The sequence below is a fragment of the Adiantum capillus-veneris genome, chromosome 21, assembly GCF_014529385.1.
Source record: "Adiantum capillus-veneris isolate H3 chromosome 21, ASM1452938v2, whole genome shotgun sequence".
NCBI classification, from domain to species: Eukaryota; Viridiplantae; Streptophyta; class Polypodiopsida; order Polypodiales; family Pteridaceae; genus Adiantum; species Adiantum capillus-veneris.
In genome coordinates, this window is record NC_140951.1 from 65,195,970 (window position 1) to 65,209,479 (window position 13,510).

At 44.1% G+C, this 13,510-nt stretch overlaps 1 protein-coding gene across 3 annotated transcripts in view; it reads right to left on the reverse strand.

Annotated features, from left to right (window-relative positions):
• The window catches only part of LOC147431075 (lipid phosphate phosphatase 2-like), a 151,504-nt gene that overhangs the window by 22,863 nt on the left and 115,131 nt on the right, over positions 1-13,510 (reverse strand). The window lies entirely within an intron of this gene.

Sequence of the window (13,510 nt, forward strand, 5' to 3'; positions counted from 1 at the left end):
AGAAGCAGAAAGAAAAGCCTACGAAGAAGACATGGCAGCCATAGAGCGCCAGTATTAAGAAAGAATGGCAGCCATAGCGCGTGAGAGCGAGCAAGCACGCTTGGAAGCCAAAGCAAGAGAAGCAGAATTTAATCGAGAGAACAAAGCAAGACAAGCAGAATTTGATCGTCAGAACAAAGCCCTCAAAGAAAAGAGCGACCACCACAACAAAGAGTGTTGGCGACTCTATTCTCAAGTTCAGGCACAGATGCACGAGATTTGGGGAAAGGAGACTCTCTCAGTCTCTTCTTCTCCAAAGCATGACACACAGGATTTGCATGATTATGAGAAGCATGATGAATTGAATGACAATGATTTGCATGATGATTTGATTGAAAATGATGAGCATGATGATTTGGATGCCAATGATTTGCATAATGATTTGGATGACAATGACAAGCATGATGATTTGCATGATCAAGATGTGATTTCTCACGAGCATGATAATGTCCATGATCAAGATGTGATTTCTCACAAGCATGATGAGTGGCATGAAGATGACGTGATTGTTCACAAGGATGATGAGTTAGTTGATGCTTTTTCTAGCGAAGCTAACCTCGTTGTAGATTCGATCAATCACAAAGAACCGATCTTGGCTTTCGAGTCGAGGTCCAAAGAACCCCCACAGGACGATTCTATCATTCAAGAAGAACCGATCTTGGCTCTCGAACCTAGGTCCAACGAACCATCACAGGAAGTATTATGTGTTCTCATGATTGATACGCACGCATTGTTCGAATGTTTCATTCGTGATCGTTTCCTGTATTTTAGTCAACATCTTTATGTGATCCCTTTTCCTAGGCATGACATATTGTATGTTGAGCACGTTTCTCTCATGAATGAGCACGAATGTATGCCGATTTTTCATGAAAAGCTGAAAAGTATGCATTCAAGGAAGTCACATTCCATGTCTCTTCCTTGGCATGACACAGTACCCGAAAGAGCACATGAAAGTATGAGCACCAAGCATGGGCATTTACAGTGTGAATTTCCACAGTTGATTGATTTAGATCAGCAAGAAAAGATTCGATTTCATTGTTTGCATGTGTTTGATGAACGGGTTGTCACTCCGTCTCTATGTTCATCTACATTGCATACACAGTCTTTAGAGAAGACAAGATTTTTTCCCTTCACTTTACATGAAATGGATATGTTCATGGTTTTGTGTTGGAAATGGGTTCAGGAATTTTCAGCCATGGAGATTCTTGAAAAAGAAAGAAGCATGACTCTAGACGAAGTTGAAGCAACGAAGGAGCCACAGAAGACTTTGTGTCGCTTTCGGCGCGGCCCAGAGAAGCAAGCGTTGCAGACCTTTATGAAGTTCATGTACCGCACGACCCACACATCAGAGTGGGCCGGCGAAGAGTCCCTTCCATGATTCCGGATGCTTTTGGCGATCTCCCTCGACGCCATACAGTTCGGTACCAGTACCTCACTTTGAAAAGGAGGGGATGTCACGTGACACATCCAACCCTATGTTTCCGTGGACAAGCTACAGCATGATCAGGGTTCAGTCAGTCCAGTCAAGTCTAGATTTAGAAGTGATCTGGCACTTTTGTGAGTCTATTCGTAGACCGTGCATGCCCAGTTACTTAGTATAGATGCATATCCTCTGGTTGCACATAGAATGATCATCAAAATTCCCATCAGAATCCATTAGAATCAATTAGGGAAATTTTCGAGTGCATTTAGCCTATTTTCCCTATTTTTACTATTTTCACTTATTATTTTTAAGTGACTTTCCAACAAAAGTAGGTAGGGCAATTTTGCTAAGTTAATATATAAGCAAACCCAAGTTAGCACTAAATAGCAGAAGAGGCAGCAGGAGCACATGCTCAACAGGCACCTTCTCAGCAGAACCCCCCAAGTGACCTAGCGTTTTTGCTCCCAAGCAACAGCCTAGCGTTTTTGGATCAGACCACCGCAGATTAGCCAGCGTTTTGCTCTTGCAGATCCCTCGCGACAAGAACACAGCATATTAGCCTAGCGTTTTTGCATTTGCAGAATCCCGGCGACAGAAAGACCCATTTCAGCCCCTAGCATTTTTGGTTGCAGATCAACCCCGGCGTTTTGCACCTCACCGCGATGGAAAATCAAGGAAGACCAGCGTTTTCAGTTTTCACCAGTTAGCACCCGCAAATCAAGTTCCGAACCTCGCAGATCTCACCTTCCCGCTACAGTTCCTCGCCGCACGGTCAGTTTCCGCAAGGTTTACAGTTTCAGCCCGGAAAACGCAGATTTCAGCATCTGCGTTTTCAGCGCGTCGTCGTCGCATCGTCGTCATCGACATCGTCACCGACATAGAGTCAGAATTCAGCAGATAGAAGATTTGCAGATTTCAGCCCATAGCGTTTTTGGACAGCAGTAGAAAGATTGCAAATTTCAGCCCTAAAGTCCTCGTCGTCATCACCGTCGTCGTCATCGGCATAGTCCCAGATTGCATGAGTCCATTGCATCGTCATTGTACCACTTTGTGCAATCAATAAGTAGACCACTCTCGCCGACGAGAGTGGGGCCTTCGAAGGAGGGTTTTACGTCTCTGGTGTCGTATCTCTCTTCTCCCTCTATCTCTCAGTCTCATACACTTGCACGCACAGTGTCCATTCAGTTTGTTTGTGATCATAGCACTTTCCATTAAGGACAGAAGGCTCTACCTTCCATAAGAACAAAAGGAACCTTGAGCACAGTTCGGAGCACTCATCTTGAGCAAAGCGCAAACATTCATTCCGCTGCACCTAACATCTTCTCTCTCTATCTCTCAGTCTCAGTACCTTCATTCACAGTGTCTACCACTTTGTTTGTGATCATTTGCACTCTCTCACTAACGGAACTGAAGGCTCTCCCTTCCGTTAGTAAAAGGAACCTTGAGCACAGTTCGGAGCACTCATCTTGAGCAAAGTTCAACATTCACTTCCGCTGCACCTTACAGTTGCACTAACTTTCTTCTATTGGGTTATTGCATGCCTTACGAAATGCAAGGAACCGCCAAACCACTTCGTTGGGGAACACCGAGGGTAGGCTCAGGTTTAGAAATAACACATACATAATAAAAAGGACCCATGTACTATCTCTTTCACCACCAGAGGACGAAGTGAGCCTTATTGTTGAGCTAGGACAATCTTTAGGCCACCTTGGTTATCTTGATCTTTGTCATTCATGTCTCTTGGGCACACATCAAAAGCTCGCATGATGGTTTCGATCCGAGTTTAAATGCCCCATCTTGGTCCACTTTCCTCATCTCTTGCTCTTGAGAATTAGTGATATGTACTAGGCAGGTCTTCGAACCCCAGGACTGCTCCCTTGGTGATCTATCACGTGCACATGGCTCTATGTGCCATGTGGACATGCTAGTACTCTGTTTTTGGAGCCTAGGTTTGTCTACCGAGTCCAAGGCATTTAGCACTAAGGGCCTATTTGCATGTTGTACATGTCAAGGCAAGTCCTTTTGATAGTTCTTCCATTTCAGAACCCTCTTACAATTTGTTTTTTCGATGAAAATCAAACACCACTCCAGTAACAGGGCACGAGACCCTTCAGAAGGTTGGTTGGGACCCTGTCAATGTTGCTCCTCCTCCCTCTTTCTTTTTTTTTTCCAAGATAAAATCTTTGTAACCGATGTGGTACCGACAAGGCAGTAAACTCACAACAACACACAAATAGGATTGAAAACTTGAACACTTCAACGTGAAATCAAATTGTAATTGCGACATGAAGTGGTGGAGTTCCACTTCCAAATGCACTGGCCCCAAAGTCTGGCACCCTTTATGGTAATTCTTTTTGTACTAGTCATACACACAGTACAACTACCGCGGAGTCACTCCACAATCTGTGCTACCAAGCTAATCTGTCGAGACTGACCCCCACGGTATCCTTATGAAGGCCCCAAGCCAAAAGCAATGTCAAACAAAAAGCTAGCGTTGTTTAAAAGCAATTGCTAGAAACATTAGCGCTAAAAAGGCAACATTGTCAAATGCCAGCTCTTCAAGAAAATATCTGCTTGCTGTGCTAAGTCAACAATTCCGTAGAATCGTCTTCTCGCTCTTCTCTTCCGTCAGTGAGTTCCCACGTAATCACTTTGTGACATATACCCCCCCCCCCCCCCCCCCTCTCTCTCTCTCTCTCTCTCTCTCTCTATACGCGCCCACGATTGCGGAGGACTACACAACATCCGCGGAGGCTGCATCAGAGGATTCGGATCACTTTGGCTCGACATGCACGACGCCCGGTCAGACTACTGACCATGAAGGAGATTGATGAGATCCGCCAGCGACCGATGTTGGATCTCTTGTGATCTAGCTATCCCAGCTAGCTGCTTAGTTCACACCTAGTAGTTTAGGTTTCCATAGTATTTTATTGTGACATTTGTCATTTCATTTTCATTTTTGTCATCTTGTTACTCTGACTCTGACTTCGTATCAGATCCACCGCATTGTAACTTTCTGGTCTCATAGGTCACTTTGGCCTTTTGAAGACGTTAATATAACATTTCATTTCATTTCTCTCTCTCTCTCTCTCTCTCTCTCTCTCTCTCTCTCTCTCTCTCTCTCTCTCTCTCTCTCTCTCTCTCTCTCTCTCTCTCTCTCTCTCTCTCTCAAGAAGAGTAATCACCATAAATAACGCCTGCAAAACAAACAATGGATCATAAAATAGCTTAATAGACACAAACTCTACACTTACATGCATTTGACGACTCAAACCATGCACTAGCACAAAGACACAAGTCACTGAACAATCATAATCACATTCACATCACTATCTCCATTGAGATCTTAGACATGAACCGTGATAATTATGACTAATTTAGGCATCACATGCAGACCACACTAATCTCTCACCGATGTCTTAATGCACTTACGTCAGGTGTAGAGGAATTGAAATGGTGAAGACCTAGGTTTTACACTTCCACAAATCTTTATTTCTTTTCCTTGCATTAATGATTGCTTTCTAGCTTGAATGATGGTTCCTCAAAGAGAGAGAGAGAGAGAGAGAGAGAGAGAGAGAGAGACAGAGAGAGAGAGCGGAGGAGAATGACACCCGATGGGGTCCCAACCACCACCGTTGCCAATGTGGTATTTGCTTTTGATTGCGTAAATGGAATGTACATATGCAATTCCTCAAGTGTAGACTCTACTAACTCAAATGGGGAATGTCGCCTTAGTAACTCTTCAAGATGAATCACCTCCGGGGCTGATTGGGATGCACCTCTGGGTCCGTCTCCATGTGGGATTGTTGATGGCCACCAAGAGGTAGATTTGGGGCTGATTTACGATCCCGATGTGAAAGGAATGAAGGGCTGAAAATGCAGATCTCGATAATACCGATGATGGGCAGCAATGGGAGCACTCGATGCAACAAGGGAATGGCCCAGAAGAGGCTCAATGGGCTGCCTGGTACTAGACAGCATCTGGATGGCTGGCATTAGCAGATCTCGTGCCCCTCCAGCTAGTGAGGAATGGGCTGAAAACTGAAAATGCTAGCTGATCTACTGAGATTCCACTAGCACCAAGGCTGAACTTGGAAATCGCTGGCTGATCTGCTGCCAAAAACACTAGGGCTGATTTAAAGCCAAAATCGCTAGCTGGGCTGTGAAACGCCAAGGCTGATCTGCCGTTAGCAACTTTGATGCCAAAACGCTAGAGGACTTGCTCCCTTTACAAGTGAAACTTGCACGTTATAAACCTCTTAAGGCATAGGTAGGGAAAAACGTCTGTCAAACCCCTCCAAGGGCCCCCCTCAGTTGCTGCCAAGGCTGCAGGTGATCCTACAGTACGCGTTCTAGTTCGTGACACTCATACCCTCCCAAAGGTGGTTCTTCTACCTACAGTGAGTGGCGGGTGGTTACGCCAAAGGGTTAAGTATTTGGGACTCCTGAACCAATGCTTCCTTTGCAGGCAAATGGGCCACTTAGCGAAGGCCTATCCTCGTAGGAGATCTCGACTCACAACGCATGCTCAGCCCCCAAGGCTGAACATCATAGTAACAGGGAACGGGCGGAACAGCAGCCAAAGTATCGAAACGGCGTTCCAGAACAAAAAAACGTATCGAAACCGGAACGTGACAGCAGAACGACGCCCGAAACGGGCAGGTCCGGAACAGACTGGCAGATTCAAAAACTTGAGCCGTTTTTTAATTTTCAACTTTGTGACTGTCTTTGAGCACGAGAAAGAAAGAAAGAAAGATATATTAACGTCCTGTCGAGGCCAAAGCTAACCTATAGGACAAATCAGAATACATCCTTGGTTACAGTGTCTTCCATCATAGCAAAATGAAAATAAAATAAAACTACCTCAGTAGCTCAGAGCTCCATGGTCATGAGCTTACCATTACAACATGTATTACCCATGCTTTCTACATATAAAGAAAGATGTGCAATCAGGATTCTTTAGTTTCCTGTGCTTGAGGTGATTTGTTGACAAAGTCTCTAATGATGGCTCTTCCTCCTCTATAGACTGCCCACTTCCCCTTTTTCCTTGCTTCTCTTACTTTTTCTAGTTCTGCTGATCTGTTCTTTAGTTGGGTAGGTGTCAGCTCATCTGATATCCAAACGGATGTACCTTTTAATGACCTTGTCTGCTTCATGACTGCTATCTTTTCTTTCATATCATAGTAGAAAACCTTTGCCTGTTTCCCTTTGACTTCCACATGCATAGGCTCTCCCAAATTGATGAAGGGGACCACCCGAGACAATCGTTTAGTCAGTGTATCTGTCTCTACAGTATTCAGATTCATCTTGTTCATCTTCATCCTTTGCGTGTCGGTGTTGGGATCTCATCTGCGGCTTGACACTCTCGTTCCATCTGGCAGGCCCAATGCTTTCGCATCTTCGAGGCTCACCCTGTTCCTCCGGCAGAGACTGTTCGTGACATTGGTTGGAGCTGATTCATACACTCAGGGGTCAGTTTGAGAGACTTCAAGGCAGCTCCATCCGCATGCGGGAGCCGCCAAGAGGCTTCCTTGCAACTTTGGCGCCCGGGGCCTTTCTTCACCATGGTTCAGCACGTGCCTAGATGGCACTACCGGTCACCAGTGTGGCTTTTTCCTCCTCTCATCTCGTGATCTAGCCCTCATTGTACATACTTTTTTCACTCGGAGAGTCTCCCCATGTTTTTGATGTAGCCCTCTCTCGTAGCGGTGGCTTGTAGCCTTCGGGCAATTATTCTTAACTAATGGAAGGATCTTTTTTCTTGCAAAACAAAAAAACGCCAAGGCATGGTGCTGTTGGTGCTTGTACTGCAGGTATTGGACTTATGATTGGGAAGCGACCCCTAGGGTCACCTTATATATTGAATTAAAGCTGGGTCGTACAATGCCAATTAAAAACCGCACGACTTCTAATAACTAGGCTAAATGTCACTTATTAATAAGTTAAAAACCTATTATAGCAGGTGCTTCATAGGCACATAGTACCTAGGCTTGGGTATTGATGCTAGACTAGGCGAACACTTCTTCCGAGTGCCTACACCTAGCAGACACTCGCTATGCTCGTGCAATCAAAGAGTATGCAACTAATCTAAAGTGCCTAGACATGCACGTCCTAGGTACCCGCTCACAAGGGTACCAGAACACTTCCTACGTCCTAAACCCCAGAAGCAGGAGTTAGCTTTTCCACATGTGCATAGGGTTAAATGTGTACGTGACACTTTCTTCTTATCTAGATCTTGTATCAGATTCACCATGATGTAACTCTTTGGTCTCAAAGGTCATCCTGGCCTTTAAAAGACGTTAATATAACAATCCATTTCATTTTCATCTTCATCTCTCTCTATGCGGCATTGGAGAGGGCTAGAGAGGATGTGTTCGCAGGTTCAGTTTCAAGAACCACGAACAAAGCTATGGCTCTTTGATACTTTCGTTGCTTCAGCTATGCTTTATGGGGTCCAGGTTTGGGGACCATCTGTGAATCATGACAGTTGGAGGAACATGGAGAGACCCTTGGTATTTATGATATCCCGGATGATTAGAGCCAAGGCCTCCGTACCACATGTGATAATTCGAGCGGAGGTAGCCGCCCCTCCTATAGAGATTGAGGCTCTTACCAGATCAGTGTCCTTTATGCACAGTCTATGGGATACACAGAGGCAGATATACTAGATTGGCTCTTGAGTCCTCTAGACAATTAGCGATGCAGGGAGACGCATCATGTTGGTATGCGCAGATGACCTCATGGTTTCAGAGGCATGGTCTCAGCATGGATAGATTGCCTCCTTTTCAGTATTCCCTGGATGCACCCTCCCTGCCAGTCACACGGACGGAGATCACTAGACTCATTCGTCAGGATCTTATACAGTTGGACACCAGGAGGACATGGGTAGAGCCGATGCAGGAGTTGGGCAAGAAGATGGCTTTCTACAAAGAGCATCTTCTCCAACTTTCGGGAGATGGGTTTGTGACTCGTCCGAGCTACATGGACACTCATTTGTCTCATGGTCTGCGTTGTGCTATTGATCAGATTCGCACATCCTCACACCAGTTGGAGATTGAGACGGGTAGATTCAGAGGGATACCACCGGAGTCTAGGATATGCCAACTATGCGATAGAGAGCCAGAGACAGAGCTACACTACATATGCCACTGCACTGTGTATTATGAGATACGAGGGCGCTTCCATTGCTTATTCAAGGAGGGTTTTGGACCCCTAGATAGAGTCATGAGGTATCAGGATCAGAGATGCCTTGGCTTATATCTACTTGATCTACACCGACATAGAGATAGTCTGCTGAGGAGACATGAAGTACGACAATCACAGAGACAGATCACAGACTTCTTTGGATCGAGGGAGCCAGGAGACCAACCACCAGCACAAGGTTGTACCCGCATTCATACCAGAGGCACCCTCATTGACAGGGCGACTGAGCTCAGGAGATCGAGACGACCACGACCGAGACACAGGAGCACACTCCATAGACGGAGACTCCAACAGAGGATCAGAGGCATTCTAGCACGACACCCAGATTGTCATTGAGGGCCTATTCTACATTTTCACATTTCACATTTCACACTTCATTTTCAATTTTCATTTTTTACATTCAGTACCTTTTGTACTTGTACTTCAGACATTGTATTAGATTCACCACTTTGTATCTGATGGTCTCATAGGTCATGGTGGCCTTTTGAAGACGTTAATATATCATTTCATTCTCTCTCTCTCTCTCTCTCTCTCTCTCTCTCTCTCTCTCTCTCTCTCTCTCTCTCTCTCTCTCTCTCTCTCTCTCTCAAACAGAGCCATCACGGGAGTTGGGTACGAAGAGGGCTTTCTATAGAGAGCATCTTCTCCAACTCACGACAGATGGATTTGTCACACGGCCCAGCTACATGGACACACATCTATCTCATCGGTTACGATGTGCCATAGGCCAGATTCGCACATCTTCACACCAGCTTGGGATTGAGACAGGTAGATTCAGAGGCATACCAGCAGACAGTAGGATTTGTCAGTTATGCCATGCAGAGCCAGAGAGTTTCACTACATATGTCACTGCACAGTCTACTATGAGATACGGGGACGCTTTCATTGTTTATTCAGAGATGGTTTTGACTCGTTAGATAGAGTCATGAGATATTAGGATCAAAGGTGTCTCGGATTATTTCTACTTGAGATACAGAGACATATCGACGCTCTATTGAGAGGGCAAAGACAGAGACAGTCCCAAAGACGCATCTCAGATTTCTTCAGTCTGAGTACCACAGAGGCAGAGGGGACACCACCATCACAAAGCTCGGTTCCCACCCATACACACACCAGCGGTACTCTCATTGACCGAGCTATAGAGTTGGGGAGATCGAGACGACCGCGACTGAGGAGGGGAGCCACGCAACACCGGCGGAGATTGCGGCAGAGGATCCACAGGATTCTAGCACGACACCCTGAGTGTCAACCAAGATAGGCTCCATGCCATTGCTTTATTATATCATGGTGACACTTATCCCCACTTTGTACCTTTGTGGCATGATACCATTGCTCAGCCTACCAGCCACCCATAGGAGTCAGTGCACTCCTATCTCAGATCTTTGTTTGTAGTTTTCTTTGTTTGTACCCAGACTTGGTACTAGACTCATCATTGTAATCAGTTGGTCTCATAGGTCATTTTGGCCTTTTGTAGACGTTAATATATCATTTCATTTCTCTCCCTCTCTCTCTCTCTCTCTCTCTCTCTCTCTCTCTCTCTCTCTCTCGTTACAGTACAATCAGCCAAGAAGGGGAAATGGATAGCTTGCTGAAAAGGAAAGGCATTATCCATGAGTTTAGGAACTCCATACACAAGGAGGAAAAATTTTCTCCTTCTCACAGCGCCCGAGTAAAATGAAACGCTACCTTCCATAAAAAGAGCTCTTATGAGTCATAAGAGAATCTGAAGCTAGCCCTTTTTCTATTTTACTTTTACATGATACCTGCAACGGATTGTAATTTGAATGTATCTGATTGGTCCTATAGGTCAAGTTTGGCCTCTACACGATGTTAATATATTATATGACTTTCTTTCTTTGTTTCTCTCTCTTTCCAAGAATTGACCACACCCCCATTTAGACATAGCTATTGTCACAAAAATACTGACGCGTAAACTGACTTTTAATTGCACTTCAAATACTCAAGAAAATTGGGGAGAGAGAGAGAGAGAGAGAGAGAGAGAGAGAGAGAGAGAAAGCTTGACACTTCTTGGGGACCAGAAGATGGGCTGGGCTGGTCCCCAATGAAGTCTCTCTCTCTCTCTCTCTCTCTCTCTCTCTCTCTCTCTCTCTCTCCAATTCTCTTGAGTATTTGAAGTGCAATTAAAAGTCAGTTTACACTTCTGTATTTTTGTGACAGTGGTATCAGAGCAAGGTCATCTCTCTCTTTTTGAAGGGATTGACGACTCTTAGCAGATTGCAGAAATGGAAGGACGTGAGATATAGTTCACTATCCTTCAACAGTAGGTGGCAGAGTTGCAAAAAGCTCTCTCCCATCCAGAAGTTCAAAAGATTCTCCATACCCTTGAGAAAGAGAAGGAGAAAGTGCCGATGGGGTCGGGAGAAATCTCGCAGAACCCAAAGACACAAGAACCAAAGAAAGACCCTTTAATTGGAACCTCACACTTTCAAGGCATGTCTCTTGGCATCCGTCCTCCTATTGTCATTGTTGTCTCTCTTTGCTTTGCCTTTTTGTGTACCTTTCCCTACCCAGCTTCTTCACCAAATACCATAGGTATAATCTCATTGCATATATTAGTGTTGAGATGCCCACTCATAATTAACGATGAGTAGAATCAAGGTGGTAGGATACGTAGTATTCAATACATAAGGTACACAATACTCAACGTATGTTTTTAAGGAATGTGAAAATTTGTGTTATTGTTTAAAAACCTAACTTACAGGAGATTTTACAATAATTGTGATAAGTTTACAATCCTTGTTCAACAAGCATAGACGCTACAAACTTTTAAAGTTCCACCCGTTATCATCCAGCAGATTATGTAACAACCAAAAACAATTAAGTGTGAACAGTGATCACCATACACATTTCATGTGAACTAGCAAGACATATCTTTCACTACATGATGACATTTGACACCAATGCTGAAAAATACAGAGCATCTCAAGAGTCAAGACTCAAACTCCATTATCACCAAATGTCATACTAATGAAAATAGAGAAATGCTGCAAGCAATAACAAAATCTGGATAGTGACAAACATCACAGTAGTATCAAAGCAACAGAATGTGGCAAATATCCATCGTCTATAGTACTAAGTACACATATGAGTATCAAATCTCAAATTTAATTCTTCAATGACAACAAAAGAGTACATCTTCATCTCACAAGAAATTGGCCTCTTCATCAAATCCTGCAACCTCTAGCAAGGTTTGCATCGTCCTTATCAGGGTCATCGCCACCTAAACTTTGAATAGTGATGAGGCATGCACAGTAGAGCATCACATCTTGCTAGCGCCATTGTGCTAAAATCCACTCAATCAATGAAGTGGAAGGAGTGTAGGAACCTTAAGCCATCTGTGCTTCCATCTCATTTCCTTCAGTCATCAATGCTCAATTTCTCTATCACTTTTTGAGAGAACAAGTTCAAAACAGGTCCTGGATCAGAAAGGACAAGTGCCTCCTTGTCTCAAATCTTGCCCCAACCTTTGCAAGGCTTACTTGATGGATCATGAGTACGGATTCACTATCACAACAGAGCCAGGTTTTCTTACCGTTGGATTTGTGGAACTTCTCATTCTTTTGTGGCAATCTCAAGCGATAAAAGTCGTTTGCCTTTATATGACACTTTCCTTCAGAGTGGTATTGAACAATCACTTTTGGAGTCCAATGTTTGCTAAGAGTATTATAAGGCCTTTGGATTTGTGAGACTTCTCATTCTTTTGTGGCAATCTCAAGCGATATAAGTCGTTTGCCTTTATATAACACTTTCCATCAGAGCAGTATTGAGCAATTTCTTTTGGAGTCCAAAGTTTGCTAAAAGTATTATGAGGCCTTCTAGCCATTTGTTGTGCAGTGTCCTAGATAGAACTCCTTCCTTTAATTGGTCATGGCAGTTTCTAGCTTCTTCATTTAATATTTTCCATCCAAGAATACGCTGTTAGTTACCTCGTGTTGGCAATAACTTTGTCAATGCAATAATCTAGTGGAAAACGTAGTCCATTGTGTATCCCTCAATCTGATATGCCAATGTATATCTCTGAAGATAGAAACAGGCAAGGAGGTATCCCAAAACTTTTGACGGCATGAATATAAGATTACTTTAGTTATACACGTTTGTATCAGAAGCACTACGCGATTTTAGAAAACTACCCATCATTTAATCCATGCTTGAGGCTCTACAAACCCTTTTTCAGCCTACAAATCTTATTCTATGAATGGGAAACTCATTCCCCAGTAGATGTACTCCATGTACCTCCTAGAGATGTCCGTTCAGAAAAGCTTACTCCTTGTCTAGAATTCAGGACATGTGCCTAAACACAAGTGCTAAAAGCTTTAAAGTACATAACTGAGGGCTTTTTACATGAGCAGGCCTCTTGAGGTATTATGCCATTGAGCACATTCACATAGCTTCTATTGAGGATATATACTGTCGTATTTAATACCTCAGCCGAAAAAGAATATCCATAGCCTTAAGCATGCAGTGAGCCACCTCCATCACAATCCAATTGCGGCACTCTGCAACTGAATTTTGACTGTGCATTAGTGAGCTCACGCTTGATGCCATGCTTGGTGCAATAATTGTTGAATTTTTTTTGACACAGATTCTCCTTGTCCCTCTGTGCATAGCCTTTTAGCCTTCTTTCCCGTTTCCAGATCTTAAATTTGCTAATTAATGGTTCAAGTTGATCCACACCGTGCATGGCCCATATGACCAACTCAATGGCAGCTCAGACAACATTCAGTGGTGCCTTCATCATCTCTGGCCACTACAGGGCCCTTTTTGTTGGCTGGCAATTCAGGCTACCAATCTGGTGCACACACAACCCCCGTCCCCTTAAAAAAA